The 25,733-nt window shown below is 39.7% G+C and overlaps 1 protein-coding gene and 1 pseudogene across 3 annotated transcripts in view; one reads left to right on the forward strand and one right to left on the reverse strand.

Annotated features, from left to right (window-relative positions):
- Positions 1 to 25,733, reverse strand: part of SBF2 (SET binding factor 2) — a 388,242-nt gene that overhangs the window by 356,155 nt on the left and 6,354 nt on the right. The window lies entirely within an intron of this gene.
- On the forward strand, positions 4,861 to 8,092 carry LOC119254121 (THAP domain-containing protein 5-like; annotated as a pseudogene).

Here is a 25,733-nt window from a genome sequence, read left to right on the forward strand (position 1 = left end):
ATTCCTATGAATTGATTGCATAATAGAGGTAGAAAAAAAAAAAAAAAACAAAAAAAACAAGAGACCTCTGTCCTACAAAGAAAGAAAACATAAGAAAAGGATTTAAAGACATTTTTATAAAAATACACAAACACATCAAAAGATGCTCAACATTACTATCAATAGGGAAATGTAAATCAAAACCACAATGGGGGCCTCCCTGGTGGTGCAAGGGGTTAAGATGCAGCCTATGAAGCTATCCGCAGCCACTGCAGCACAAGTTCAATCCCCATCCAGGGAGCTACCCACAAGGCACAGCAGACCTCTCCTGTCTCTCCCACTGCTCCCCTCAGCAGTGTATTTCAGTCAATCTGCCTGTTCTGTTCCCCACTCTGTCTCTGGTGAGTCCTCTCACCCCCCACCTCTGGCCTGTACCCCAGTTCTTGTATGCATAAATAAATCTTTAAAAAAAAAACAACAACACCACAGGGCCTCCCCGGTGGCACAGCGGTTGAGCACTGGGTTGCGAAGGTGCCCGCAGCCTCTGCAGCGCCGGTTCGATCCCCAGCTGCTCCCCGGCCACGCTGGTTCGATCCCCCAGCTGCTCCCTGGCCATGCTGGTTTGATCCCCAGCTGCTCCCCAGCCACCAGAGGAAGGTCCCACATGGCGCGCAGACCTCTCCTGCCACCACTGCTCCCCTCAGCAGTGTACTTCGGTCCTTCTGCCTGCTCTGCTCCCCGCTCTGGCTCTGGTGAATTCTCTCACCCTCTCGCGCTTCTGACTGTACCCAGTGCTTGTTTAAATAAATAGATAAATCTTAAAAAAAAAAACCTGTATAATAAAAAAATAAATAAATAAAAAACCCACAATGAGATATCACTTCACACAAGATGGTCACTATTGAAAGCCCAGAAAATAACAGGTGTTAGTGAAGATGCAGTATAAATGCAACCCTTGTTAGCTGGAATGTAAAATGGGATAGACACTATGGAAAAAGTATGAAGCCTTCTCAAAAAAGTAAAAACAGATTTTAATATAATGTAGCAATTCTACTTCTGGGTATATATTCAAAAGAACTGAACACAGGCTCTCATAGAGATATTTGCACACTTAAGTCTACTGGTTGGTGGGTCTCACCCATGCATCTACAACTGCAGTTGTCGGGACACAACTCAGCTTCAGGATTCAACAATAATAAGGTTTATTTACAAAGGGGAAAGAGAGATAGAGAAGTTAGGAGAAAGGAAAGTGTTAGAGGCAGGGCCAGAAACAATAGCAAAGTCAAAGATCTCGAAGTTCTCAAGTCATGAAGGTCTCAAAGATCTCATCAGAGGTAGCACCATAGCAGTCAGCAACAGCAATTCCAACACTGGGCCAGGCAGCACTGAACACTGGACTGGATGGTACTAAAGGCAAAAGCACCAGGGGTTGGTGCCAGATATAACATGGGTAAGGACCAGTGTTATAGCTATGCTAAGCATAAAACCAATAGCAATCAGCTCTTTAAGAGACACCTAGCATAGGGCCAATGTTGTCATTCAGCAAGCAAAGCTGGAGGTCAGATCTGTGAAGGCATGGTGCCAGAGGACAGGGTTCAGCGCTACAGTTCATCGAAGGTCTTCTGGATGAATCTGACTGCCTGTCCAACTGCCTCTTTAAGTCCTCTCCCAAGGACTCTCCCTCCCACACACACACACACACACACACACACACACACACACACACACACACACATTAAACTGGTTGGAGCCTAGCTTATTCTCCAAAGGCCTGTCTTTCAAACCTGATTGGTCTTTTTAGTAGACTGGCACCAATAAGAGTTCCAATCACATTGGGAGGTTTACAATCCTACATTTGCATAACTGTCAAAAGGGGTGTGTGGGTGCGGGGGTGGGGGGGGGTTGGGGGAGGGCTGCACCATTTGTACTTTATAACTGAACACTAGGAACCAAAGGGGGGATTGACTGGCATTGAGTTCCAATAGGATTGGTCCATTTACAATCCTATATTTGCATAACAACACTAGTTGGTCTATTCTTAAGCCTATTTTCCAATATTCAGGGTAGGATCTTGGGCTGGAGGGCTCCAAGGAACCACAACTGGAGCCAGTCTCAATGGGGCAGGAGGCAAACTGCACCTGATGCCCTGTCTCAGGACTGGGTTTAACAATTTGGGGCCCTGCTTCAGATGTAATCAAAACATCTATTAATGGACAAATGGGTGTGCCCACATTTTCTTTATATACATGTGTGTGATGAACTGTAGCATTGAATCCTGTCCTCTGGCACCATGCCTTCATAGATAGATAGATAGATAGATAGATAGATAGATAGATAGATAGATAGATAGATAGATAGATAGAGATAGATAGAGATAAAGACAGAGATATATAGAGATAGAGATATATAGATATATAGATATGCACAATGGAATATTATTCAGCCTTTAAAAAGGAAATCTTGTCATATATTACAAATGGATGAACTCTGCAGACATATATACAAATAAAAGATAGCACAACTAAATACGCAACAAAGCTAGGTTAAAAGGTATCCTCAAAAGACTGTTGGATCCATAAGACCTGTGAAGTGTCAACATCTAGACAGAAGTAAGATGGAAGCAACAACGATAGACTGAAAACAGGAGACATGAGAACAGGAGAAGGACAAAAGAGCCAATGAACATTCACTGGAAAACAGAATGGTCAATTTGCAAGCAGCAGTTGAAACAGGAAGGACAAGAACTAAAATGGAGTACTCAAATCTCCCATACTAGAGAAACTACAGGGAGTAGATGCAAAATTTAACAGAATTTATACTACCTAACCTAAAGATTTCAGATATAGCTACAAAGATCAAGACAATGATAAAATGCCATTAGGAACAATAAATGGAATCATATTAACTGACAATTTAAAAAATAAGAATATCTTAACACAGAAAAAGCATTTTACAAAATTTAATACCTACTTATGATTAAACGCTGGGCAAATTACAAACATAAAGTACCTCCTCAATATGGTAAAAGGCAATTATAAAAAGTCTGCTTAACAACATAGTTAATGACAAAAGACTGAATGCTTTCCCACTAAGACTCAGAAAAAGGATGTCCACAGTCATGATTTCTATTCAACATCATACTGGAAGTCCTAACCACATATATTATCTTCACTTGTAAACATTCTGCAAGAAATTCTAAGAAATTTTTTTAAAGTCACTAGAATAAATTAATTTAAAAATTGCTTGTATTTCTATATACTAGCAGTAAAAATCAAAATTAAGAATGTGATATGCCATAGCATCAAAAACTATGAAATATTTGGGACCATTAACAGGTAAATGGGTAAACTGTATATCAATTCAATGAAATATTATTAACGCTGAAAAGGGAAAAAATGATGATATATGCAACAGAGTAAATTTCAAAGCAAGTACGCTGAGCAAAAGAAACCCAACACAAATAGGGCCTCCCTGGTGGTGCAAGGGGTTAAGAACAGCACTGTGGGGCCTCCCCGGTGGCGCAGCGGTTGAGCGCTGGGTTGCGAAGCTGCCCGCGGCCTCTGTGGCGCCGGTTCGATCCCCGGCTGCTCCCCGGCCACCGGAGGAGGGTCCCACATGGCGCGCAGACCTCTCCTGCCGCCTACTGCTCCCCTCAGCAGTGTACTTCGGTCCCTCTGCCTGCTCTGCACCCCGCCCTGGCTCTGGTGAATTCTTTCACCCTCCTGCGCTTCTGACTGTACCCAGTGCATGTGTAGACAAGACGAACGAACAAATGAATACATAAATAAACATGCCTCTATTAAAAAAAAAAAAAAAAAGAACAGCATTGTGAAGCTATCCACAGCCTCTGCAGCAAGAGTTCCATCCCCCACCCGCATGGCACAGCAGACCTCTCCTGTCTCGCGCACTGCTCCCTCAGCAGTGTATTTCAGTCAGTCTGCTTGTTCTGTTCCCCACTCTGTCTCTGATGAATCCGCTCACCATCCCCACACTTCTGGCCTACACCCCAGTTCTTGTATGCATAAATAAATCAATCTTTAAAAAAAAAAACCAAAGAAACCCAATACAAATTAGTACATATATAAGATTCTGCATTTCATAAGAAATTGCAGAAAAGACAAATATAATCTATAGTGATAGAAAGCAGATCAGTGGTTACATAGAGCTAGGAATGGGGATTAAGGATTGATTTGAATGAAAGGAGTCAAGGAGACTTGTTAGAATGATATAAATTTATTTTTATGCAGCAGAGTTTAAATGAGTAAATTCTTTCACCAAAATTAAGACACTGAGAATACAGCTTCTTTAAATTTTGCACATAATCAGAATGGACTTTATCATGATCTACGAAAGAACAGAAAAGCCCTGACATAACTCGTCTGTAATGTATACTCTCTATAATAGTTTTCTCTTTATTTGAATATGTTCTTCTAAACTGTGTTTGGATAGGTACAGCAACACAAACGTATAATGCTCATTTGGTGATTATCACCTTTCTGAAAAGTTGATATAGGAAACTTAATTATGCCATGTATATTATCATAATTTATTATGATTAAATTGTTTTATTTTTAAAAACTGGCACTAAGTGTAATATATAAAATACAAACCAAGAAAACACATGTGTCCATTAAAACTTGAGAATATTTCTCAGTCCTCTCTGTCTCTATGTATGCAATTTGAATTTTAATCATTAAATAGTTACATATCTTTGGATGACTATGAATAATTTTAAACTCTTCTGAAGGCCCAGAAGATACAAAATGTATTTAGTTACTAGGTACACTAGGTATACCCCAAAGATTCAATCTACCTGGAACCTCTCAATGAAACCTCATTTAGGAAAATAGTCTTAGAACATACAGTTAAGATGAGGTCATAATGGATGAGGATGGGCCCTATCCAGTGACTGGTATTCTGATAACAAGAGAAAAACAGATATACAGACACACAAGAAAAACACCATGTGAAGATCAAGACTGGAGTGTTGCAGCTGCAAGTCAACGAACATCAAAGAATGTAAAGGATTATAAGCAACCACAAAAAGGAAGGAGAAGGGCCAGGAACAGACTGGTCCTCAGAATCTGCCAGAAAGAACCAACCTTGCCAATACTTTGATTTTCATCTTCTAGTCTGCTGTTACCACCCTAGAGCCATGATCTCACAGACTCCACCTGTAACATTTGTATCTTTAGGTAGATTTCTGTTTTACAAAATGTTTTTTAGGGCCTACCTCGTGGGGCAAGGGGTTTACCACTGTCCTATGAAACAATCCTCGGCCTCTGCTGCAGGAGTTCCATCCGTCAGTGAGGGAGATTCCCACATGGCAAGGCAGACATCTCCTGTCTTGCCCACTGATCCCCTCAGCAGTGTACTTGGGTCAGTCTGCCTGTTCTTTTCTCCATTCTGTCTCTGGTGAATCCTCTCACCCCCCACAACTCTGGCCTGTACGCCAGCTTGTATGCATAAATAAATAAATCTTTTTAAAAAAATAGTTTTTTAGCAAATGATAACTTTTTTAATTGTTGTTTTCTTGTTCACATAGAAAGCTTTCATGTTTATTTAGCATTTAATGAAAGAAATCTGTTTATTTCAACTGAAGCAAGTCTTTTTTGTGGTTATTTAAAAATTTTGGTAGGAATGCAATGTGATTATCTGATTTTCCAATATAATGTCCCACTATTTAAAAGGTTTACTTGGGACACACAAACTATTTTGTTCTGAAGTTTAACTTAGCAAAGTGCCCACAAGTTTTTATAGAAATGAAAAAGAATGTATTTTAAAATTAACAGAAAAGATAGAGAAGGTACACTAATGAAAATAATTCATCAGTGCCCCTAGCCCACTGGGATCTCCAGGGGCTGTACTGGAGAGATGCTCCACCACTGCACACCAATTTGCTATAAGAACACCAGGGAGAAACAATAAGGACCAGAGCTGAGTTTTTGTTTTTTTTTTTTTAAAGAGGCATGTATTTTTATTTATTTGTTTATTTTTATTTGTTTGTTTGTTTATACATGCACTGGGTACAGTCAGAAGCGCGGGAGGGTGAGAGAATTCACCAGAGCCAGAGCGGGGAGCAGAGCAGGCAGAAGGACCGAAGTACACTGCTGAGGGGAGCAGCAGGCGGCAGGAGAGGTCTGCGTGCCATGTGGGACCCTCCTCCGGTGGTCGGGGAGCAGCCGGGGATCGAACCGGCGCTGCAGAGGCCGCGGGGAGCTTCGCAACCCAGCGCTCAACCGCTACGCCACCCGGGAGGCCCCAGAGCTGAGTTTTTACTCCTTTCCTCTACATGACAAAAAAAGACCTAAAAAATGGTTAAAGAACATGAAATGAGATTCACAGGTTCCCAGCAAATACCAGTTCCTGTGTAGTGACCATTTTACTTCTGTTTCTCTTGACATCAGAGTGGGTATTTGACATTTGAACCAAACTGCAACGCCAACATTTTCTTCACCTGAAGACAATCAGGTATTAAAGGCAGGAGAAGGGCAGGGAGATGGAGCTCAGCAGGCTGGCAAGTGATGAGGTGGAGGGTGTGCCAGGGAAAGTAACTGCTGGGAAAACTGACATACCAGGAAAAGTAAGGCTAATTTGTACTTTTAAAAGTGTGATCATTTTAAAGATTTCAACATTGTAAGCACAGCTTATGAGAGCAAAAGATAACACATACATAAATGATTAGGTTATTAACATAAATTAATGATTTAGGACTTTTTGCTGGTCTTTGAATTATGTGAAATGTTTCCATTATATAAGGAATAAGCTGATGCTTTTTGAAAAATACTTTATATGAGTTGTTATATACTTACAACTTTTTTTTAACTTAATAAGTTTACTTGGCCAATATACTGCTCAAAGTTGTAACTAAATAGTCATCACTAACTAGTAAGAAAATAAGCCCAGTAAGGACATCTTTTTCAGAATTTGAAAATAGTATTTTCAGGAAGAAGATCCTTCCAAAAAAAAAAAATCTCCAAGGAAGAAATAGAAAATGGAAAAACAAGTGTGCTTAAATGCCAAGTCAGAAGAATTATTTGTATCAAATGAGTCAAGGAAAAATACAATTATCACAGATGTCCTCCCTGAGCATGCAGAATTACTTGATTCATCTTCCTTGGTGAAGCCATCAGCTCCAAAAAAAGGAAGTATAAAAAATAACATTAACTCTATTTTTTTTTTAATAAGAGATTTTCTTTTTCTTTTTTTTTTAAATATTTATTTATTTATTTATAAAAGCACTGGGTACAGTCAGAAGCGCAGGAGGGTGAGAGAATTCACCAGAGCCAGAGCGGGAGGCAGAGCAGGCAGAGGGACCGAAGGGCACTGCTGAGGGGAGCAGCGGGTGGCAGGAGAGGTCTGCGCACCATGTGGGACCCTCCTCCAGTGGCCGGGGAGCAGCCGGGGATCGAACTGGCGCCACAGAGGCTGCGGGCAGCTTTGCAACCCAGCACTCAACCTCTGCGCCACCGGGGAGGCCCCAAAAATAACATTAACTCTTAACCTAGCTAAACAAGATTACTAGAAAACCAGAATCTACCTTGGAAACATCAGTTAACCAAAACATGTAAAGGCGGTTTTCACACTTCTCTTGAGATTTCAAATTCTACAGCTATCACTTTGACAACTTCAGATTCAGAAGGTATTCAACACTCTTTGGAAACCCAAGAGTACTTGAAAACATTACCAATCATTTTGCTAATCCAAACTTTACAAAAATTCCATGGAAATTAATCAGGCCCAGGAAAATTCATTCTTATTCAGCAAACTGCTCAAACAGTTGAAAAAATAAACACAAATATAGAATCTGTTATTGCCATTTTTGCACCTATAGAAAGTTCCAGAACACAGTTATTTTCTTCCTGCTTAAAAAGTAACTGCAGAAATGGAAGACACAGACAATGAACACTCCTTCTATAAGGATATAGACTATGTGATGGAATTTTTACAAATTAAACTTTCTTACTGCAGATGACATAAATAAGGAACATCTTTAGCAGAAGTCTGAAAAGTACATGAAAGATAACTCTTCTTGAGCTACAAAAGTAACAAACTCTTAGAAGACAAGTCTTTTAGAAGCTCTTCTAAGGCAGCTAAAACAGGAAATCTAGTACTGAAGAAAACGTCAAAATTAAAAAAAAATTTTCACAACATATTAGGTTTACTTGATATCAAGTGTTTTACAGCTATGACATTATGTAAGTTTTTTGTTGGGATGTAGAGAAAACATTTCATTACTTGAGATTTTTCCAAACTTAAATTAAAATATAATGAATAATATGATTAAGTCATAAAATTGGAGTACACAGATTAAAAAGAGCCCAGAATAGAAGTTGGGCTCTCTAGGGCCATGTGAAAAATAGAGTTTACTATATCTCTAATGTAGTTTGTTTCTTTATAGTTCCTTCTCTTTGTAGTAAAATACTTTCAATAAAATGATTTTTCTGTAAGATAATTTATACTTATACAATACTAGAGTGTTGCCTAGATTTTGATACTATTAACTATTGGATTGTCCTCAATATTTACTGAATTCTATGTTGCTTGACCTTTTAGCTATAGTTATCTGTAATATAAAGGAAAATACCTTTTATGATTTTATTCTAATTGAACTAAAATAATTGAAATAACCCAGCCCTTAAGAAAATATTATTCTAGTTATATTAGTTGACTGCAAAAATAATCAACATCTATACAATTTCTATTAAACCTATAATGCATAGGTAATGCATAAATTCAGTGATTTAGAGAATGTCAAAATTAAGACAAGTAGAAAAGAATGAAAATTAAAATTAAATATATTATTTAGCATTTGATAAAGTACTATAGGTTGCATCTTTTTACTGAACAAAAATGTCTAATAGCAATGAAGAAAGAACTGTTAGCAGTATACAGTGCTGTGAAAACTTTTATCAAGTCAGTATTTCCAAATTATCTACTGAATGTACACCCCACCCACACCCCAGGATCATCTACAATCATTCTAATAGCTCAAACTCTTATCATCTTTCACATGAATGACAGCAGCAGCCACATCATCTCCCTACTTCCTGTTTCTCTTCACTCCATTTTCAAGCTTCTGACAGTTAAGAAATAAGCTCTGCAAAGTCAAAGTTCATCATGTTAACACTCCAGATCAAAATCATTCAAAGGTTCTCCACTGGCTACCTAATATAATAAAACAGTCCAAAATTGCTTTGGGGATTCCCCCTCACCAAAGATGGGAGTAAGGAGGATTGAATTTACCCTCCAACCTGCAACTAAAAATTAAATAAATAAATAATATATGAAACAATCACTTTCAAACACTGACATCAGCCAGTAAAGGACAGTGAACTCTGAGTAAATAAGCAAATCAAGTGAGACATACAATTGCCCCAGATTACTCCCTGGTGAGTTTCCAGAGTGCAGGACAGGAAGGGGGAATCCAAGTGGAGTCCAACAGTCTCCCTGAGCTGAAGCAATATAGTTAAGAGTCCAGAAAAGCCAATGAGGTTAGAGTTTATGAGGCAGAATACCAAAGAGAAGAAAGAGTCAAAAGAAAAAAGAAGACCAGAAATCAGCAGAAGGTCTCCTTCAATCTTCAGCTGAGTACTGATTAGTACTTGAGTGTGAGAAAACCAACTGAGATCAGGGAAGAAACCACATGAAAGAAACAGAGAAAACGATTCCCAGGGCTCATAAAAGGCCATGAATACTTTTTGTTCCCAACGGAAAAGAGGAGGAAAAAAAAAACAAACTTCCATAATTCTATTGGCTTCAGGCAGAGAATTCAGATGGGTACTGTCTCAGTAGTGAGAAAATAAATAGCCCTAAACTAAATGCTGCCATAGGCCCACCAAATAAAATTAGAAAAACAAAGGCCCTGAAAATTAAAATACCACTGAATTGCAGCTCACAAAAATCAGACCATGGTTTATATGCTAAGTCTAAACAGAATAGCTACCTTAGCAGACAAAATGCCCATCATATAAATTTTCAGAAAGTCACCCAATCATGCCAGGTGGTCAGAAAAATTAAAACCTGAATGAGAAAAGACAATCAGCTGGCATGAATCAGTAGTTAGAATATCTAACAGGGATTTTAAAACATTTTTCATAAAATTCACTAACAATCATAAACTCCTTTGGAACAAATAAAAAAGAATATCAACAAAGAAATAATTATATATCAAATTCAAATGATACAACTAAAAAATGACCAAAATAAAAATTTCACTTGATGGGTTCAATAGTAGAACAGAAAGGAATAGGACAGAGTTAGGGAAATTTAGGGCAGACCACTAAATTTGTCCAATCTGAACAGTTAAAAGAAAATAAAGTGGGCCTCCCCAGTGGCGCAGCAGTTGAGCACTGGGTTGCGAAGCTGCCCACAGCCTCTGCAGTGCCGGTTCGACCCCCGACCGCCAGGCAAGGGTCCCACATGGCACGCAGACCTCTTCTGCCACCCGATGCTCCCCTCAGCAGTGTACTTCATCGGTCTGCCTGTTCTGTTCCCCGCTCTGGCTCTGGTGAATTCTCTCACCCTCCCACGCTTCTGACTGTACCCAGTGCTTGTATAAATAAATTTTTTAAAAAAGAAAGAAAGAAAATAAAGTAAAATATAAAGAGCAGAGTGTTTGGGATGCATGGGACTGCATGAGAACACCAGAGGCTGGTGTTCTATTGTCAGATGGGTAGGAATTACCAGAATTAACTCATTTTTCAACAAACAATCTGGGGATGACTTTAGTAAGTCCAGTTTTAGGGGCCTCTTTCTTATTCTTCCTATCCTACTAAAAGAAACTAGACCATCCCAGGACAAGTTCACAAATAATTAGTATTTGCTGTTCTCAAAGCAACAATCTGAAAATAAGTTTACCCCTCTCCTACAAGTCATCCTTCAACTATTTAAAGACAACTACTGCATATTCTCAAATATGATTTCCATTTCCCTTCCTATCTTGGCCTCTCTTCCAAGTTCAAGGACCTCTTTATTTCTCAGAGGACCACTATATCAAAGATATCAACAGTAATTATGAGTAGCCCAAAATATAACTCGCACAGTATCTTCAAAGCAATCTAAGAAAATACTCAGAGATATACATATATACCCGAGTCTTGTTTTGAAAATAACACCATATTGATGACCAGGAGACCTCAAGATTGTCTTAGCTCTTTCTCCAACTAGAAACTAAGCAAATCCTCTACCTTCTCTAAGTTTCTCAGTCCCTCACCTACAAAGTGACCTTATGGTATATTAACACCAAAAAATGTAAAATGCATGCATCTACCACTAGAGGGCAAAAAAAACCTATGCTCAGGCAAAATTCTTATCCAGATAGCTGATTGATTAACTTGTTAGGAAAACTATACCCATTCAAATTAATTTAGGCTCAGTCTCAATAACTTACCTGCTGGAAAAGAACTCTAAGTAACTGCCTGAACACTATTAATTTTACATGATGTAGGCCTCTTTGTGAACTGGTTACCTTTAAAAAAAAAAAAAAAGATTTATTTATTGGGCCTCCATAGTGGCACAAGGGGTTAAGCACAATCCTGTGAAGCTATCCACAGCCTCTGCAGCACAAGTTCGATCCCCAGCTGGCCAGGGAGTAACCCACATGGCAAGGCAGACCTCTCCTGGCTCGCCCGCTGCTCCCCTCAGCAGTAAGTTTCAGCTGGTCTGCCTGTTCTGTTCCCCACTCTGTCTCTGGTGGGTCTTCTCACCCCCCACACCTCTGGCCTGTGCCCCAGTTCTTGTGTGCATAAATAAATCTTTAAAAATGAATATTTATTTATACATACAAGAACTGGGGTTCAGGCCAGAGGTGGAGGGGGTGAGAGGATACACAGAGAGACAGAGTGGGGAGCAGAACAGGTACATCTACTGAAATACAGTGCTGAGGAGAGCAGCAGGCGAGACAGGAGAGGTCTGCTGCATTGCGTGGGTCAGCTCCCTGGCAGGCCGGGTTTCGAACTCATACTGCAGAGGCTGCAGAAAGCTTCACAGGTTGCATCTTAACCCCTTGTGTCACGAGGGCAACCCGAATTAAGGGGTTCTTGACTGACATGGAGGGTTGGTTCACAAAGCTCTTAGTTGATTTGGGTACTCAAACATTTGAAAAAAAAAAAAAAAAAAGACCAAAACAACTAAGCCGAACAAAACACTTGAGGTTTGATTAACACAGGATTGTGAAGGGCTATGATGACACAGGTCACTATAATGGAATCACCTAATCCCTATACCTTTATCATTTCACAAATCTAAAACTCCTTGAATAAAAAGGAAGCAAGGTACTTTGCTGTGAGGCTTGACCTTTGTGATAACATCATAAATAGGTACAGTTTTCTTCATAACCTTCCCAAAGAAAGGAAGCTTCGGTCATTTGTAAATGTAACTATGGGGGCCTCGCTGGTGGCGCAAGGCGTTAAGCACAACACTGTGACGCTATCTGCAGCCTCTGCAGCAGGAGTTCAATTGCGATCCTGGGCTGGCTAGGGAGCTACCCACATGGCACAGCAGACCTCTCCTGCCTCACCCGCCTCTACCCTCAGCAGTGTATTTCAGTCAGTCTGCCTGTTCTGTTCCCTGCTCTGTCTCTGGTGAATCCTCTCACATCCCACACCTCTGGCCTGTACCCCAGTTCTTGTATGCATAAAGAAATCCTTTGGAAAAAAAAGTGTAATTGTGCATCAGGAAAGGGAAAAATACTCAAATCATGTAGAGATTATTGCAATCTGAAATGAGCCTAGATTAATAAATGCAGCCTAAACTAAATTTAAATTTCTCCTTTTATGGTCTAGCACCTTCAAAATCCAACTTCGTATTTATGCTACTGACTCAGGATACCACTGTGTCCCACCAGACAGAATGGTAATTTATGGAAATCACATCTGGAATGGAGCTTTGGTTCGAAGCTATTTCACACTGGACCTGGTAGGGGTATTTGAATTCATGTTGTGGCTCTATCTCGTTTCTTAGTGCATTTGGAGTAAATGTGTTTGACAGCTGAAAGAATGATGGTGTGTTATTATAAGCTTTCCAACCACTCTTTTTAGTTGTATCTGTTATTCCATATGTAGTTGTTTCACTAAAAACATACTCTGACACCTGGTGATAAACTTGAGCTATCAAATGCTTATTAAAATATGTTTATTTAACAGAAAATTTCAGAAATAGACAGCAGTATAGTACACTATCACCATGTTGTTGTCTTCATGCTTAGGGCACCCTTTTAGCTCTATGCCATAATTTAGCCTATAGAAATTTTGTTTATCTTACCATCCCAAACTATCTCACACTACTCTGTCTCCTACAGTGATGACATCATGCTGACAAGACTTTGTGCTAGAGAACTAGCACAGACCTGGATCCTTTGTAAAGACCCAGCTGAGATAATACATGAAGGCCATAAAAATTTTAAAGATCTGATAAGTGATTATTGAAGTTTCTGAAGTTTAGTGTTTTGGATGTTTGAGATGTCTCTTCTGAAGTAGAAGATGTGCTATTGCATCTTACATCCTCTGCTACCAAAAGGAAGTGCAATAACTGGTGCAGCTCTTTGGGTTTGGATTAGAATATACTACATTTCAGTATACTCTTTCAATCTCTTCACTGAGTAATCTTTCAAGTTGCCATATGGAGCTTGTTACAGGCCTTTACTGGAGAGTCACAGTGAGGGCCCTTTGACTTTGGAGCTAAGCTACAACCTGTTTGGTGAGCAAACATTCTAATTTTGAAAAAGACTACTGGCTTGCTTTTATAGCTAATGGGGGCCTCCTTGCTGGCACAAGGGGTTAAGTCTCAGCACTATCAAGCTATCAGCAGCCACTGCATAAATAAATCTTTAAATAAAAAAAAAAATACCTGAAATCATCCAAATACTGTGTCACACATCGAACTCTTCAAATCTCACTGTTTCCCAGTCAGTGTTCCCACTCACACCTAAGAGACCTTATTAAGCTATGGGTTCAACTTATCTTGTAGCTTAACCACTTCTTTGCTCAAACGCTGCACCTGATTTTGGCTCTGAAGTTATAGGACATAAAAGATCATTTTAAGTCAACCACAAAAGCCCTTAGCTCTTCAACCAAAACTTCAGCCAAGACTTTAAAACATGAACCCTGTCGTTTTCTTTAAATCAGGATTTCTGGGGCCTTCCTGGTGGAACGGGGTTATAGACAGTGCTATCACACTGTCACCAGACACTGCAGCATGAGTTTGATTCCCCTGCTGGCTAGGGAGGTGAACCACATGGCACAGCAGACCTCTCCTGTCTCACCAGCTGCTCCCCTCAGCAGTGTATTTCAGTAGCTATGCCTGTTCTGCTCCCCACTCTGTCTCTGGTAAATCTTCACACCCCACCCACCCCGCACCTCTGGTCTACACCCCAGCTCTTGTATGCATGAATAAATAAATCTTTTAAAAATAAATAAATCAGGGTTTCTCATACTCAATGGTATTGAGCCACATAATTTTGTTGTTATGTTAAGGCACAGGCAATCCTATACAACAGAATCCTGGTTCCTACCCACTAGATAAAAGTAACATCATCTTCCCCCAGTTAGGAAAACCAAAAATGTGTGCACACATTATCAGATAGCCTCTGGAGGGCAAAATCACCCCAAGTTGAGAAACACTGGTCTAAACTATGCATTGGTGTACAAAAAATCAATTCTCCCATAATCTTTATATTCCTTGTCTCCTAAATTACATCACCACTCAGTCCACCAAAACTCTGCCTTCAACAAGTGGCCACAGGTGAAAAATTAAACTAACTTTCACTACTAGATGCCACAGATGGATTACCATATTCCTTATAGATCTGTCTTGCCTGTAACACTTTTGATACAAGAGGGGAAGCCCAAACCCCGCAAACCTGCCTATGTCTATATAGGGTTCTGCCATCCGCCGCATTAACACAAAACATGAGACTTTAATGGGAAGGAACTTTAATACAATTAGGAAACAATACAGGAAAGGCAAAGAATCTAGTTTCTAAATGAAGCACTCAAAGTTACCCGTCCCCTCGTGGGTATAAGTCCATCCAAATGGGATTGGCCCAGAGCAAGGCCCCAAAGCCTGCCACAAGTCTAAAACATCTTCCAGTGGGGACCCACAGAAAAGGGTCAGAAACAACCAGACAAGTCTGGAAGGAAAAGAGCAAAATCAAAATCAAGATAAAAGCTGCCACTGTCACCTCCCCACGGGTCTCACCCACATCTGTGTCACCCCGTCCACCTCCAAAAGACAAACGCAGTTTCTTCACGTGTCTCTAGGCTCCATGTGCCTCCTCCAAGGCTTCTTCTGGCTCCATCCTGCTTCCTTCCTCAGTATCCTCTGCAGCTTCTTCTCTCCCTGCTCAGCTCCACCCTCCCTTGGGTGGGGCAGGAAACCTGGAACCTCCCCCTTTCCTGGGGACCACCCTGTTACAATACCACTTTTGTATTCTATAGGAGCAAAAACTACATGTGAACCTTACCTTACTCTCATCCATATCTTTATGAGTATTATAGTTCCAACAATCTGTTTATAGCTCCCCCAACAAGTCAAGCCGATTCAAACTCATCAATTGAGTAAAATGTCCCTTCTGCCAGAAACTCTCCTCTTTAATCCCATCCTCTTTTCTCCCATCACCAGGTTAAATCTTACACATTTTGCAAGATTAAGTTCAAATGTCATCTTTCTTTTAGAAATGTTTCCTGACATCTACAGTCCTAAGTCTTAAAGTGTTTCTTTCCTATGCTTCTGCAATATCTTATTCCAAATCTTTAGGAGGGGGGAATTCAAAACTTTATGTAATTTTCTCCAGTAGGTCTCAGTAGCTCTAAAATATTAAAGAAAAAATGAATTGTCAGGTTCATCCAATTCTGGGATTAAGTGACTGAGACAATCAAGAGGACAAAAAAGCTGAAGGTAAATTAGACTACAATTGAAGTGAATAGCTATGGGATTCTAACTAGAGAAATGGGGGGGGGAGGGCAGAGATGCTATGAGGGACTAAAAGATTGTTTCATTCTGTTTTTTAAAAATCTAAATTGTTTTAAAACTTTGATTTTTACAGTGGGTTAAAATCTTTAAAGTAGTCTCACCAATCAATGACGGTAACAGAATAAAGGAAATAGTAGCGAGTGAGGGCCTCCCTAGTGGTGCTGCAGTTGAGCGCTGAGTTGCGAAGCTGCCCGCAGCCTCTGCAGCATCGGTTCGATCCCCAGCCGCCGGGCGAGGGTCCCACATGGCGCGCAGACCTCTCCTGCCACCCGCTGCTCCCCTCAGCAGTGTACTTCGGTCCTTCTGCCTGCTCTGCTCCCTGCTCTGGCTCTGGAGAATTCTCTCACCCTCCCGTGCTTCTGACTGTACCCAGTGTTTTTATAAATAAATAAATCTTTAAAAAAAATAATAAAATAGTAGTGGGAGGGGGGCTCCCTGGTGGCTCAATGGGTTAAGACACAACACTATGAAGCTAGCAGCACTATGAAGCTATCTGCAGCAATTGCAGCACAAGTTCGATCCCAGGCTAGGGAGGTGACCCACATGGCACAGCAGACCTCTCCTGTCTCACCCACTGCTCCCCTCAGCAGTGTATTTCAGTGGATCTGCCTGTTCTGCTACTCACTCTGTCTCTGGTGAATCCTCTCACCCCTGCATTTCTCGCCTGCACCCCAGCTCTTGTATGCATAAATAAATCTTTAAAAAAAATAAAATAGGGCCTCCCTGGTGGCACAAGGGGTTGATCACAGCACTATGAACTATCCCCACCCAGCCAGGGAGATATCCACATGGCACAGCAGACCTCTCCTGTCTTGCCCACTGTTCTCCTCAGCAGTCTATTTCAGTAGATCCATCTGTTCTACTCCCCAGAGACAGAGTGGGGAACAGAACAGGTAGACTGACTGAAATACACTGCTGAGGGGAGCAGCGGGCGAGACAGGAGAGGTCTGCCTCACCATGTGGGTTTCTCCCTGGCTGGCCAGGGATCGAACTCATGCTGCAGAAGCCGTGGACTGCTTCATAGTGCAGTGCTTAACCCCTTGTGCCACCAGGGAGGCCTAAATAGATAAATCTTAAAAATAAAAATAAAATAGGGGCCTCCCTGGTGGCGCAAGGGGCTAAGTCGCACTATGAAGCTATCTGCACCACCACCAAGCTCCTGGCCTGCACCCCGGCTCTTGTATGCATAAATTAAAAAAAAAAAATCTTTAAAATAAATAAACTAGTCAGGACGGCCTCCCTAGAGACCTAAGAGTTAAATCTCAGTGCTCGCACCAATAGGGCCCACCACAATGGATCGACTGAGTCTGATCCCCAAAGAGACTGAGTCTGATGCCCAAAGAGAAATCCACATGGTACAGCAGACATCTCCTGTCCCCCCTCAGCAGGGTATTTCAGTAGATCCACCTGTTCTGCTTCCCACGCTCTCTGGTGAATCCTTTCACCCCTGTACCTCTGGCCTTCACCCCAGTTCTGCTACACAAAATAAAATAAAAATCCTACAATAAAGTAGTAATTCTTGAAAAAATAAAATACGAGGCCAAAAGGAGTGCTTATGCATTACCCACTCCATCAGTTAGGAAGGATCTTTACAGACCCCACAGAAAGAGAAATTTGAAACTAGAACAGGAAGATTTCTTCTTTCCCATCAACTCAGCCAATAAGAAGAGGTCTTCACCACCCTGAACTCCAGCTTTCCACTGTTTACCACCAAAGTGCTTTTGTTCAAAACAACCCCTCCCAATTTCCTACTTTTTCTCTATAAAATAACATTCTTCTCTATTTGCTAAACTAGTCTACAGCTTTTGCTACAACTTATTTGTTCTAAATTGCAATTCCTCTGCTATCCCCAAATAAGCCCAGTTTTCGAGTAACATAATTTGGCTGATTTTTTTTTTTTTAGGTCAACAGCTGGAATAACAAAGAACTTGCCTATTCCCTCTTTAACATGACAGATTTTCAGTTGTTTGAAGACTATAATCATGATTCTCCCATCCTCTTCTCCTATTTCCTCTAAGAGAACTGAAAAATTTTCCCATAATACTGCTCTAATCTTTATTGTATAGTGTCCAATTAGAATTAAACAAAATAAGGAATGGGGAAGAATTAGCTCAAAGTAAGAACTGAAAAGGTAAAAAAGCAGAAAACTAAGGTATTTTAAAAAGATACAATTTATCTCAGGAAAATGTAAACATTTAAAGGTGTTAATTTATGTCTAAATGGCTTGTCTACCAAGTCACAACAGGTAATACAGGAGCTAACTATAGGTAAAAAGTATACTAATTTGCTTGTCTTTCATAATAAGTTATATGCATTTAAGTAATTCAGGAAACATAAGTTTAAAAATATTATTTAAAGTAATAAAGAATTCCCTAGGGGCCTCCCTAGTGGCACAAGGAGTAAAGTGTCTGCACTGTGAAGCTGTCCACAGCCACTGCAGCCTGAGCTCCATCCCCGGCCAGAGAGCTAACCCACACGGCGCAGCAGACCTCTCCAGACTCGCCATCGCTCCCCTCAGCAGTGTATTTCAGTAGATCCACCTGTTTTGCTCCCTACTCTGTATTTGGTGAATCCGCTCAACCCCTCCCCCCACCTCTGGCCTACACCCCAGTTCTTGTATGCATAAATAAATCTTTAAAAAAAAAAAAAAAAGGAATTCCCTAGACTGTCAATATTACCATCGCAAACAATATCAGGAAGTAGTGGAAAGAAGACAGGTTTACTAAAGTCCCCATATATTCATATAGGCAAGTCAATGGAGCTTATCTAAAGTTGTTCAATATATTCACTCCTTTATTAAATATTCACCAAAAAAACAAACTGAAAAAATGTCTTACTTTACAGAAATAGGACTGAGGGTAGGCAGGTAAGGGAACTTATTACTTTAGCTAAAATATAAACCAATGGGCCTCCCTGGCGGCCTATGGGCTAAGTCTCAGCACATGCTCTCACCACTGTGGTCGGAGTTAGATCACTGGCCAAGGAGCTAACCCACATGGCGCAGCAGAACTCTCCTGCCTTGCCTGCTGCTCCCCTTAGCAGTGTATTTCAGTAGATCCGCCTGTTATGCTCCCCACTCTGTCTCTCACCCCCAGGCCTTGCACCTCATCCCAGTTCTTCTACACAAAAAAAAGGAAAAAAAAAAATTAAAATGCAAACCAAAAAAACAGCTCTAAATGAAAGTTACTAGTACTTATAATGTGGAAAAAAATAATCAGTAAATCTGTGATTACATACTGAAGAAAATAAAAAGCAAATGAAATGACCTCTGATTTTGTTTCTTCTATTTATTACTCTGAAAGTATCACTGCTATAAAATCACAAAATGCTCACTGCCACAAGTCAGAATCAGTAACGCCATTCTCTTAATGCAGTCCACCTCAAAAAAGGTGATCTGAGCCAATAAAATATATCCCCCAAAATGGGAAATAACAAAGCAGAGGGGCCAGGGAAGTCACACATCAGCAGTAGGACAGTTAGCGGAAATTACAAAGGAACTGCTACAGTCAACTACTAGGGAGGAATGGAATTGAGGAATGGGAAAAATGGAGAACAGATCAGAGAAGGCTTCCTGAAATAAGAGAGACTGTGTGCACATTGTGGCTAGTTGTAAGTCCTATGAAAGACGTTCTTGAATTTCTATGAGAAATTCTCTGTTGTATGCTTGGCTGAGCTAACTTGGGTAGTTCTTGTTCACTTGCAACCAATTTTATTTAAATTCAAAAAAGCAAAGTCTATTTCATTTCACTAAAGTGAAGCAGTACAGCTTAGGTGTTAGAATGCTTGTGACTGAATTCCAGATCCTTTATTTTACTCAAGATGCAAAAGTTTGGGGAAATTACCTAAAGCCTCCAATACCCATCTCTGAAATAATGAGAGAATCTCCACCTCAGTAAGGTTATAAAGACACAAATGAGATGTTTGTAAGGTGCTTTGTACATAGAAAGCGCTGAATAAACGTCAGCTAATACTACATAAATTGTATGCACGCCTTTTCTCTCACTCAATGTAAAATTGTCCTTAGACCATAAGAGAGAGAAAAAAAAAATCTTATTTCTAGATGTAAAAATATATAGCAAAGTTAATTTTCTTTAATTTATTAGTCGACTATAACCACGGTATGAAGATACTAGGCAATCTTGCCTTTCATGCATTTTGCAGAACTAAAATCAAACTCTGAAAATATCTTTGATCTCAATGAAATGTTTTTTCCACAGTAGAATAAAGATGTTACATCAATACTAGATATACCTTATCTAAAGCATCAACATTTTTAAAGGTTCCAAAACATAACTTTTAAAGAACATAACAAACCTATTTTATAAAATAATAAATTATTTCTTTTATTCTGATTATCACATCAGAATCAATATGCAGACCAGCTATCACAATAAGAAACACAAAGGGAACAAAATACATAGTAGTTTATATTAGGCCTTTGAATAACAAACAATTTCAAACTCAAAGACGGTGATCTCATTACTTTTTTTTAACCCTACTAATGCCTGGATCATATGATTCACTTCACATATTCATATAATTATTTATTTCCTAGGAATAATTCCTAATTATTTTAGTAATTACCTACAGCATTCTCCTTTGATTCAGACAGTTTGGGTTGTTTGATAACAAAGGAATTAAATAAACTTTAGAAATTATATAAAAAATTTTAAGTCCGCAATTTTTTATTAACACCCACAATTTGTTAAGTCAAATCTACATTATTTTATTTCAATAAAATTAAAATTATCTTTCACAAATAACTGAATTTGTGTCCAATGCAGGTGCAATTCAGTATAAGAGAAAAGATCTAATATTTGAGCACTACTACATATACATCAACAACTGACTATTAAAACGACAAAAATCCAATTTTAACATCCACAAATTATTTGAACAGATACTTCACCAATAAGCACAAGAAAAACGATTAGCATCATCAATCATCAGAGAAATCTAGAAATTAAGACCACAATGAGATTCCACTACATCCAAGAATGACTACAATTTAAAACAGTGCCATTAAAACTTTATGAGATTATAGAGTAACTGCAACTCACCTCCCCTGTTGATGGGAATATGAAACAGTGTAACTACTTAGAAAAACCGGTGGTGGCGCAAGGGTTAAGTCTCAGAGCTATCAAGCTATCACCAGCCACAGCTGCACAAGTTCAATCCCCCACCAGGCAGGGAGGTACCCACATGTCTCAGTAGACCTCTCCTGTCTCATCTGCTGCTCCCCTCAGCAGTGTATTTCAGTAGACCTGCCTGTCCTGCTCCCCTCTCTCTCTGGTGAATCCTCTCATCTCCCACACCTCTGGCTTGCACTCCAGCTCTTATATGCACAAATAAAATGAATCTTTAAAAAAAGATTTTTTAAAGAAAAAATGTGGGACTTTCTTGTTAAGCATATATCCACCTATACTTCAAAAATTCAACTAATTATTCAAGAGAAATGAAAATATACTTGCACAAGACTGATAGGAATATTCACAGAAGTTTTATTCACTATAGCCAAAACTGGAAATAGTCCAGCTATCTATCAATAAAATGAATAATATGTCAAATATTCACACAATGGATTACCCAGCCAAAAAAAAAATTTTCTTTCTGATAGACAGTACAATGTGATGCATCTCAAAAAAATGATGATTGAATAAGCCTTATATAAAGGCATATATGCTCTGTGATTTCATTTTTTAAAGTTCTAGAACTGTCAAAATTAACCTCTGGTGAAAAAAAATTAAAATAGTAATAGTAATTGCTTCTGGGAGGGTAGGAGCAGGAACTGACTGGCAACAGGCTTAAGGTAAAATATTGGGATAATGAGACTGTATTATTGAAAAATTTCCAGGAATATAAACTTGAGGTTTTTATATCTCATCATATTAAAATTTTATATCTAAAGGGGCTCCCCTGGTTAAGAGTCAGCACTATGAAGCTATCTGTAGCAACTGCAGCACAAGTTTGTCTCTGGCCAGGGAGGTGACCCACATGGTACAGCAGACCTCTTCTGTCTCGCCCGCTGCTCCCCTCAGCAGTGCAGTTCAGTCAATCTGCCTGTTCTGTTCCCCACTCTGTCTCTGGTAAATCTTCTCACCCAAGGCACCTCTGGCCTGCACCCCAGCTTTTGCGTGCATAAGTAAGCCTTTTTTAAAAAAATTAATTTTGCATCAAAAAAGAAAAGGTAAAAGAGTTTTCATTACATGCATGTCAAACCTTAGGGGGGAGTATGCTAATAACAACAATTTACTTTGAAATGCATCAAGAAAAAAAAAGGGGGCCTCCTCTGGTGGCGCAGCGGTTGAGCAGTTTGAGCACTGGGCTGCGAAGCTGCGCGCAGCCTCAGCAGCGCCGGTTCGATCCCCAGCCACGGGGCGAGGGTCCCACATGGTGCGTAGACCTCTCCTGCCGCCCACTGCTCCCCTTAGCAGTGTATTTCATCAGTCTGCCTGTTCTGCTCCCTGCTCTGGCTCTGGTGAATTCTCTCACCCTCCCACGCTTCTGACTGTACCCAGTGCTTGTATGAATAAATAAATAAATCTTAAAAAAAAAAAAAAAAAAGGAATTAATGAATTATAGACTAATGAATAAATTAAAATGTGATAAAATAGAGTAAAATGTCAATTGTACCACGTAGCTAGTAGGCACATGGTAGCCACTATAAAATTCTTTCAACTTTACTGAAGCTTTGGAAATTTTCATAATCAAAAGTTGTAAGGAGGGGCATCCCAGATGCCGCAAGGGGTTAAGTCTCAGCACTATGAAGCTATCCACAGTCACTGTAGCACAAGTTCAATCCCCGACCAGGCAGGGAGCTACACACATGGCTCAGCAGACCTCTTCTGCCTCACCTGCTGCTCCCCACAGCAGTGTATTTAAGTAGACCTGCTTGCTCTGCTCCCCACTCTGTCTCTGGTGAATCCTCTCAGCCCCCTGCATCTCTGGCCTAAACTCCAGCTCTTATATGCATAAATAAATCTTTAAGAACTCATCTGGCAATTTTTAATTATATTTTCACACACTGTCTTGTATTTATAAAATAGGCAATAAACTTCTTGGAGGCCACTTCCTGATAGTGGAGATAGAAAAACTGCAAGGATCCTGCTTTCTAATACATACAAATTTTTTATAACCCATAATTTCCAAAAGAACCTGTCAGTCAACTAAATAAATGTATGTGAATACACAATACACACACATACACACATACTGAAAATTAAAATAAAAACCATAATTTTTAACAAAGTACCTTTTGGTTTTTTTGAATCCTTGATTCAAATGTATGAAAATCCTTGATTCAGTGTGTGAAAATATAATTAAAAATTGCCATTAATAATCCTTGATTATTAATGAAATATCCTATGCCTACCAAATTCAACTACTGAATGCATTTATGCAAAAATAATCGACTCTATGACACTTAAGGTCTATAGGTAAAAGTATCATTGAGGGAGGGCCTTCCAGGTGGTACAAGGGGTTAAGACACAGCACTATGCAGCACTATGAAGCTATCTGCAGCCAATGCAGCACGAGTTCCATCCCCAGCCAGGTAGCTACCCACACGGGATGGCAGCAGACCTTTCCTGTCTCACCTGCTGCTCCCCTCAGCAGCAGTGTATTTCAGTCAATCCGCCTGTTCTGTTCCCCACTCTGTCTCTGGTGAATCCTCTTACCAACCCCCCACATCTCTTCCTGTACCCCAGTTCTTGTATGCATAAATCTTTTTTAAAAATAAATAGTTTTATTAATCTAAGCCTGTGTGGATTAACTCAGACTGAAGTTATTTGGTAAAACATCTGTCCCAAGAGAAAACCAAGTAACATTCTTTTTGAATTCCATAGGACTGCATAGGACAATCACATAAAGCATTTGTAAAATTCCCTCCAGTCCAAATTGCTATTTTCCATTGGAACTAATTTTCATACTATTATTTTCCAAGTTTGTTCTGACAATTGATTTTTCTAAGTATAACTAGACTTAGCTAAAGCTGGGAAAAACAAAGGCCATATTTTCACCTATAAACAGATATCATTAACTATAAACAGATTTCTTTCACTTAAAAACTTACCAACAAACTAGTTATTTTCTTTAAACAAGAACTTTCTATTTCCAGTGTTAAAACTTAAGTTTTAAGTAAAATAGAACACTTGCTTGAAGGAGAAAATAACTTGAGATATCAAGTTTTCAAATAAGTTATTGCTTTCTTCAATTCATGATACTCGTAAATTCATAAAGTACAAAAAATAATAATGGATCAAGGGAAAAGAAGACAACTACAGAACGGTTTCATCAGTGAAGGTGGGCCTTTCCACAAAATATACAAATGCTTTCTCTTACCTCAGTCAATCAGAGAATTCACTGAAAAGCTCTACAAATCTGTCCAGCAGACATGTACTAAGTACAGCTCACTATCCATTATGTAAACTTATCTACTAAAATAATAGTAGTACCTCTGTTGAAAGGATTTGTTTTTCCAGTTTCAAAGATTCTCTACTCTGGGATTTACTTGGACCATGCCCTCAAGGAATTCTTTCAAGTCTAATAAATTAAACACAAAAAGGAAAACCTTAACATTTTCTGAATTCAAATTCTTGGACACAATAAAGGCCAAAAAACAAGTTGCTGGTAATGTTTCTGTGACATAATTTGAATTGGGTGTAAGGTCTGATCTCTCTGATCTAGTCCCTTAGCATTCTCACCTTCATGAAGGTATGCACTTTCCTCTGTTGTTGCTTGAGCAATAATTGGTTAAGTGATTTTTTTTCCCCCAATTTAAAATATCCCTAAAGGAAATGTGAGTTGAATATAAACTCACACAATCTTTCTGGAAGGCAATAAAGCAATATATCTCAAAACTACTTTAAAATGTTCTTTTGGCTTTCAGGGATGGCAAGAACAGACATTTAAATGATGTTGTCAAAGATTTGTCTCTCCTGGGCCTCTCTGATGGCTCAAGGAGTTAAGACGCAACTATGAAGCTATCACAAGTTCGATCCCTGGCCAGGGAGATACCCACATGGCACAGACCTCTCCTGACTCACCCGCTGCTCCCCTCAACAGTGCATTTCAGTAGATCTGCCTGTTCTGTTGCTTACTCTGTGTCTGGTGAATACTCTCACCCCCCACACTTCTGGCCTATACCCCAGTCTTATATGCATAAATAAATAAATCTTAAAAAAAAAAGATTTTTCTCTCCATTTTTTTGGTATCCTTTCCTCTGTTCAATATTCGGTCTCTCTAAACACAATAGGAAAGTATATATTGGCAGCCCCAACATAGTCAAAGGGACCCCACCTAGTCATTCTACTAGAAAAACACTTTCTTGTTCCTTCCAAAAGAAAATACCCAAGGATGCCTTTTTTTTTTTTTTAAAGATTTATCTATGCATACAAGAACTGGGGTATAGGCCAGAGGTGTGGGGTGGGTGAAAGGATTCACCAGAGACAGAGTGGGGAACAGAACAGGGGAGACAAGAGAGGTCTGCTGAGCCATGGGGGTAGCTCTCTGGCCAGCCAGGGATCAGAGGACAGGGATCGAACTCATGCTGCTAAGGCTATCAATAGCTTCATAGTGCTGTGCTTAACCCCTTGCGCCACCAGGGAGGCCCCCAAAATGTCTATTTTTTTTTAATTTATTTATTCATACAAGAACCAGGAAACAGGCCAGATTTGTGGGAGGGTGAGAGGATTCACCAGAGACAGAGCAGGGAGAACAGGCAGACTGACAAAATACACTGCTGAGGGGAGCATCAGGCGCAACAGGAGAGGTCTGCTTCACCA

Source organism: Talpa occidentalis, unplaced genomic scaffold (assembly GCF_014898055.3).
Source record: "Talpa occidentalis isolate TD23 unplaced genomic scaffold, MPIMG_talOcc4v2.1 talOcc4.3, whole genome shotgun sequence".
Taxonomy (NCBI): Eukaryota; Metazoa; Chordata; class Mammalia; order Eulipotyphla; family Talpidae; genus Talpa; species Talpa occidentalis.